This window comes from Hyalella azteca, unplaced genomic scaffold (genome assembly GCF_000764305.2).
Source record: "Hyalella azteca isolate HAZT.00-mixed unplaced genomic scaffold, Hazt_2.0.2 contig13460, whole genome shotgun sequence".
In the NCBI taxonomy this organism is placed as follows: Eukaryota; Metazoa; Arthropoda; class Malacostraca; order Amphipoda; family Hyalellidae; genus Hyalella; species Hyalella azteca.
The window spans coordinates 151935-158916 of record NW_025943383.1 but is presented as its reverse complement, the minus strand read 5'-3'; positions in this window follow the sequence as shown (position 1 = coordinate 158916).

The window sequence follows — 6982 nt, the reverse complement described above, 5'->3', positions numbered from 1 at the left end:
TTTGTTATACCAGTTTGTGACGTGACAGTTGCAGCAGTTTGTAACGGACTGTAAAGGCAGTTAGCGATTCGATTGTTACGGCAGTTTGTGACACACAATTTAACGATCAAAGGGATGAACCCCAGAAAAGTTTGCCTGGGAGAGATTTCCTTCACATATTTTAAACGCTATTTTCATAGCTGATGTGCTGCTGTTCGCTCCACATTCAGCACATTTAAGTCTACCCAATCAACCTTTACTTACTGAAGCAAGACCACGCGGTTGAGAATGTGGAGAGCCGCTGGCGTTCCAGTGACGCAACGCAAGTAGCAAGGAATCTCACTTGCGATGCAAACTATAATTTTGAATTTCGTTGTAGTCACTGAGTAATAAAAATTTTTTAATATTTTTACTCCAACGAGAAATATGAATTTTCATTTATCTGAAATGTTCCTTGTGTTATTGACTATAAAATATTCTGATTAATTACCATTACCATTAAATAACATTACCATTAAATTATGAATGAATTACCATTAAATAACAGCTGAGAATAAAAATTCGATTTAATTTACACTCTAAGTGTTCAAAACTCAATCAGCTTCAATGTTTATCGACTAATTCCTGTCCGCTTGTTATTTTCGATACAGACGTCGATTTTACGAATATTATTTGGTTGTTTTCAGCTCCCATTTGGAAGTCAACATCTCGTGGCGCAATGCCTTGATCGTCGACAGAAATAAAACACATCGCTGGAACTCATCCAAACCGAGAACTCGGAGGTGTATTTCCCAGTCGAGCAAATCTCCAATTGAAACAAATGTGTTGTTGGTCTTTGATTTTGTGGTAGGAACCCTGCGCGTGTCGCAGACTCCGCCAATTGCAGGCTGATTGAGATCCATTTCCTGGAGAGAAGCGGGCCTCGGAAAGACTCGTCTATCTAAGTGGGATTGTGCTGCAGGAGTACAATAATGCGAGAGAAATTCGCGACAGAGAATACGGTCGCCATGGACCGATGCTCGAAAATGCTTTCAATTTTGTCAACTCGTCCGCCGATTGCGACACGTGTTTCACGCACAAGAGAGAAAAACAAAAGTTATGATTGCCAAAAGAATTTTCTTAGGCACTGGCATGGAAAGGAATGAAATCAAAATAGAGCAATGCCCAACACGATGCTTCGTTTGCCGCCTGGCCTTAGATTTCTCGACATTTTACTTGGCAATCAGAGCATGTTTTTTCTTGATTTAATCATATTGTTCACACTATAGGGACATTTATGTTCACAATAATAAAAATTTTACTCTGTATTTTGATCCATTGAGTCTCGAAGCTTCCGATCAGGAAAATGCTAAACACTAGTTTAAAAACATTTATATACAATGTTCTATCCTGAACGTCTGCTAAAGCAGTCGATACCAAAATTTTTTGATCTTTGGTTTCTATCGACACACGGGAACGCAAACTCAAGTTTTTTATACATACTATATCGTAAATACATCACCCAATTATTTCGTGTTCCACAAACAAATTATACCACGAGGCCAATCTAAACCACGCTTATTGAAAAAACTGTAATCAGTGCTTGCTCTTGATATTGTTTGGTGTACATACAGTGTGCACTGTATATCATTAAATAATTTGCGTATCTCATCATTACCTTGACAAGAAGGGTATAATAAAAGATGGTGAATAATTACATCTCAACGCCGAAGTTCTTACTTCCAATGTTTCAATTGAGGCTAAGATATTTTTTAGATATTTGCCGAAGTTTGTGTGTATATGTCTGTTTGAAACCTGACGCCGCATGACTTGAATGACTTGGATAGCTTTCAGCCGCCCTATTTAGCTTTTATTAGCTTGAAAATGCTTTGTGATAGAATAGTTTGCAAATCTCCCACTACTGGCAATTCGACCGCAGACATCAGGCGATTGGGTTAGGCTACTTGATCCCAACCGGCGTACCGGTTTTTCTCTTAGAGGTTTTAACTCTAACGCCAAGGTAAGTTATTGTGTGTGATAGTGTTAGAATTTAAATGTATTGTGAAATGCAGTGCAATTAGTGAACAAATGCAGTGGGTGCAAAAAGTATCCGACACACGAGAAAAACTTATTATTTAATTTATGCTTATTCAACACAATAACAGAAACAAACACCATTCTAATGTAAATTTATGCGGGAAATACAAATGTCATATGCAAACAACAAGATCGTTAAATGTTCACTGATAATTGCTATTATGTAAAAGTCGAGGTTCAGAAAGTATCCAACACACAGTAAACAATTTATTCAATAATTCGTTATGTGACCTTTAGCAGCCAAAACTGCTTTTAATCTATTGGAATACTTCTCAAGATTAATACATATGCTAATGTAATTTTAGCCAACTCTTCCTTGCATATTTCTTTAAATTAGATAAGAATTCATGGATCTCTCTCTCCTGTACCCTCAATTTCAATTCCCGCCATAGATTTTCAATCGGATGGAGGTCAGGTGATTGGCTGGGCCATTCCAATAACTCCATGTCCTTCTCCTGAAACCATGCAAGAGTTGCCCTATAGCCGTGTGTTTAGGGTCATTGTCATGTTGGAATGGGCCTATAAGCGAGAAAAGCGAGAAATGCGGTTAACCTGGTAGGTTATTACGGGTAGGTTTAAGTCTTGCATTACGCCCAGTTGATACTGGTCCCAATAACATATTGGTGCTGTGGGGTAATCATTACCATGCACTGGTCAAGATAGAAAATCTATTGTAGATTGCGTTGCGAACAGGCCTGACCTATACAAGCACGGCAGCAGGCTTTCAAGGAGCAAGTTATGGATCCATTTAACCCATAAGATTTTTCTGGACCAAAAAGGTACTATGAGTTATCAAGAAACAGCATTTATTGTAAAGGGAAAATGCGGCAATAGTCAAACCTTTTCATCGTTCTATCCAATCAAAGTGAATCTTTTGAGACCCCATTGCTAAATCAGCGTAGGAAATTCTAAATAAATAATATTAATATAAGAAAATAGAGCAAGTTGACTAAATACTTGACGTAACTTATTACAGGCGTGTCTATTTGCCGTTTCTTCCCACGTTTATCACTATGTCACACAATGAGAAGTAGACACACAGGTGGATTTTCATTTGTCGGCAAAAATTATAATTGAGATGACTCATTCATTGCTCGAAAAATTTCGGATGCCGATCCGTTGCAGAGCAGGAACCGTTATGGGTGAAGGAGTTCGAATATAGTACCCCTACCGTGGCAAGGTTTGTCCAACGATCTCTCTTAATATCTAAGAAGTGCAGTCCCAAATGGTGCCGAATGAATATTAATTCAACACGAATGATTCATGCAAAAATGATTAAGCCATCAAAGGCACTTCAGCATTGCTCCACAACAGTATTTATTCCATTTCCTCGTACAGCAAATCATGACGATTCATCTCTTATCACCGGCATATCTCTATCGTTGCTCGTCAAGCCTTCACGTACGTTAAGGATTATTCAGCAAAGCGTGGCAAAGGAGACAGATATGAATCACGTCAATGAGCTTGTCACCTTTGTCTCTCGTCCGGTGCCATCTGTCGTCGTCTCTAGGCTGTCTGCTCTACTCTCACCTTTTTCGGACTGTAAATGCTGCGAACATCATCGCCATACAGGTGCAGAACGCCATAAAAATCAAAATGCATCATCTAAAAATAATAATTATGAATCAAGAGTTTGCTATGAATTAATAATCTTGCTAATTACACACGAAGAAAAAATTCCAATAATTATGTCTTAAATATTCTTCCAAATAGATTTTTTAATTAATAATCATAACAACCATGCATCAACTCTACAAAGTGATTTCATTACAGTGTCATGATCTCTTTATGTTTTTCATCATTGATTTTGCCAAGTGCTGGCAGGGGGCTATATCTTTCATTCTTGTGCCTATATAAGAAAAGCAGATGTGTGTTGTTTATTCAGCGTTTCATTGACGGATGATTGCGATTGACGGAAGAGTGTTTATACCTGTATATAATGAATTTTGGCTTAAATCCGACCAGGCTTGTGATTGGTTCGACTGTGAGGTATTCACACAATCGACAGGTAGTTAATTAAAGAAATGATAGAGGAAGCTTTTATTTAATTTCTTCAACACAGTTTTGAGTTTGATTTGACTAGAATTTTCTTCCTTGTAATGCAGACAAAGTTTGATGGTAAAGAGCCGAATCACAAAATTCAGAATGCGGTTCAGAAGTTGAAGGTGGATGGTTGAAAGAACACGTGACGAATTCGTGACGCAGAAATAAAGTAAAGCCGGCCAGTCTCAGGATCGTATTAATGTATACTGTAGAAGAAATAAATAAAAATTATCAACCTTGAAAAATGGCCATGTAAGCAAATTACAGCCAAATATAAATGATCAAAATGTCATTCATTTGTACAGAAAAAAACGCACAACAAACCTGAGGTTTAAATGCCCAGTGTGGTGATCACTTTTTGAATTAAGAATAATTGCAGGAAAATAGCGGAAATAAGTTTAAGGGGTGGGAAGTTGGACGAGAAAAATAGCTAGAACAGTAGAAGGTTTTGATGCTTGAGAAATTTGAGATAAAGACTTAAGACTAAGATTTAAACAGTGTTACAGTGATCTTTGCAAGTGACGTCATAAAGAAACGCCCTTCTAGAGCAAAGACTACTAAAAAAGTTTGAATATGTTGATTTGAATAAATCATGAATAAATTAACATCATGAACATTTGAATTTGAATTAATCTGAATTGTAACACTTAAAGTAAGTCCAACTTCCCAACAGATTGAATAAATGAATTTAATAGAGCAAAAAAATAAACAAAATGAAATTCAAACGACATTCATACAAACCAAGGGATAGAGAAACAGGTAGAAAGCAAGATGGTAGAAATACTTGAATGTTGAAGCAGGTAAGTTGACAATCGGTACGGTTGAATGGGTGAAATATTAAGTGGCAATCGGCAATGATAACTGCAGAAATATCAATCTTTTTGTATCTAGATGAGAATATCGAGATTTGAACACAGATTTTGTCACTGGCGGCACGTATAATTTTGATACAATCTATAACAGATGCTGATGAGGACTGTTAAGGTCAGCGGCAGAACCCCTGATTTAGACTAATACTTATTCTTCGGCTGAAGTTAGAGAATCGTATTCTAGAAGCAAGATAATTCGGTTAATAATAAATCTTATAAACAAACCCTAGCATATATACTAACTAACGGTGAGAAATTAGGAATCTCTCACATGACGTCATATAATGATAATGTGGCACGTAGCGCGATGCTTCCGTTGCTTCGGCAGAAGCTGAAGTATAGGTGCGCATGTTTTTAATTATTATAGTAGGGTAACATGGGGCAGCGAGCCCACTGCGGGTCACGGGCCCATAGCGGGTTTCTCGCTAAGTATGGCAGATATTGGTCCGTGTTCTCTACCGCCGGTCGACAGTTTCACTGGGATGTTTTTATCATTTTTAAACGAAAAATATGCAATTGTGGTAAAGGGACCAAGGGTGGGCGCCTTGCCCCAAGCCCATGGGCCCATTGCCCCAGGGGTGGGGCAATGGGCCCATTTTGACACTTTTCACAAAATATTGTTTCATTAAAAATTGAATAACTCTATAGGCGTCTAATTCACATCATACATTCCTTATTAGTTGCACCTTTGCACAAAACAAAGAACCACCTCGTATCAATTAAAACTTCAGCAAAAATTTAGTTTAAAAAAAGTGGGGGGCGCGCTGCCCCACGTTACCCTATATGTGAAGTATAGGTGCGTTTGTTTTTAACTAATATAGTATATGTGAAGTATAGGTGCGTTTGTCTTTAAATAAATAAATGGTCTGTAACCATTCATAGCAACTTTGCATTCCGAAAAACTTGCGTTCTCGAGTTTTGAATAGCTGAATGTAGAGTGTGACTCGATTGTAGCTCATGAGTTCATTCCCGGACGTGCAGACTCTATAGCGCCTTAGGTTGACAGACTCTTAGCGCATGGTTGATGATAGCGCATGGTTGATGATAGCGCATGGTTGATGATAGCGCATGGTTGATGATAGTGCATGGTTGATGATAGCGCATGGTTGATGATAGCGCATGGTTGATGATAGCGCATGGTCGATGATAGCGCACGGTTGATGATAGCGCATGGTTGATGATAGCGAATGTTTGATTATAGCGCATGGTTGATGATAGTGCATGGTTGAGTATAGCGTGTGGTTGATGATGTTTGTATTGAATAAATCATTTTGAAAAATTAAAAATTTTCAATTTTGAAAATAAAATTCAAAAATTATTTTTTTTAATATTTGATAATAAAATTAGAAATTCATTGCACATGTGTAACATCGGAGATACTGGATTCTTTAGAAGTGTTGTCTTTAAAAAGTAATTTTTAAACGTATATTATTGAAGTAAGTGAGTTTAAAGACAAAATCAAATTTGTTCGTCTTAAATAACATTACATTAGTGAACGACTTGTCAATGAAACACGTCTACCTGAGGTCTGCGCTCACATGTCTACAGAAGGACGGAAATAAAATTATTGAGTAAAACTCATGTTTAAATTGTTTTTCATAAATTATTCATGAAGAATTTTCTTGCGTTTCATTAGGAACTTTTTTAATAGTTCATTATTTCTTTATTGGTTTGATAGATTATCAATTCACTTGATTGTTAATTGTGTTCATGGCTCAGAAGTTTTAAGTTACAAGTCACACCGGCATATCATGTTATATATAAGAAGCGTTATCCGTCGCTCACATAACCTTATCTTCATTTAGGGTGTAATTTTTCTATACAAGGAAGAGAGGCATGATGAAAGGAAGGGGCAGTGACGAATCGAATGACATTTTTTTTGGTTGAATATTATTTCAGAGGTAATATAAATATAACATATTTTGACCATAAAACCTAAATGCACTCATGAGTCATGGTATATCAAGTAGTTTAATGAATCTTTCAGAACAAATTTAAATATTATTTCATTTAAT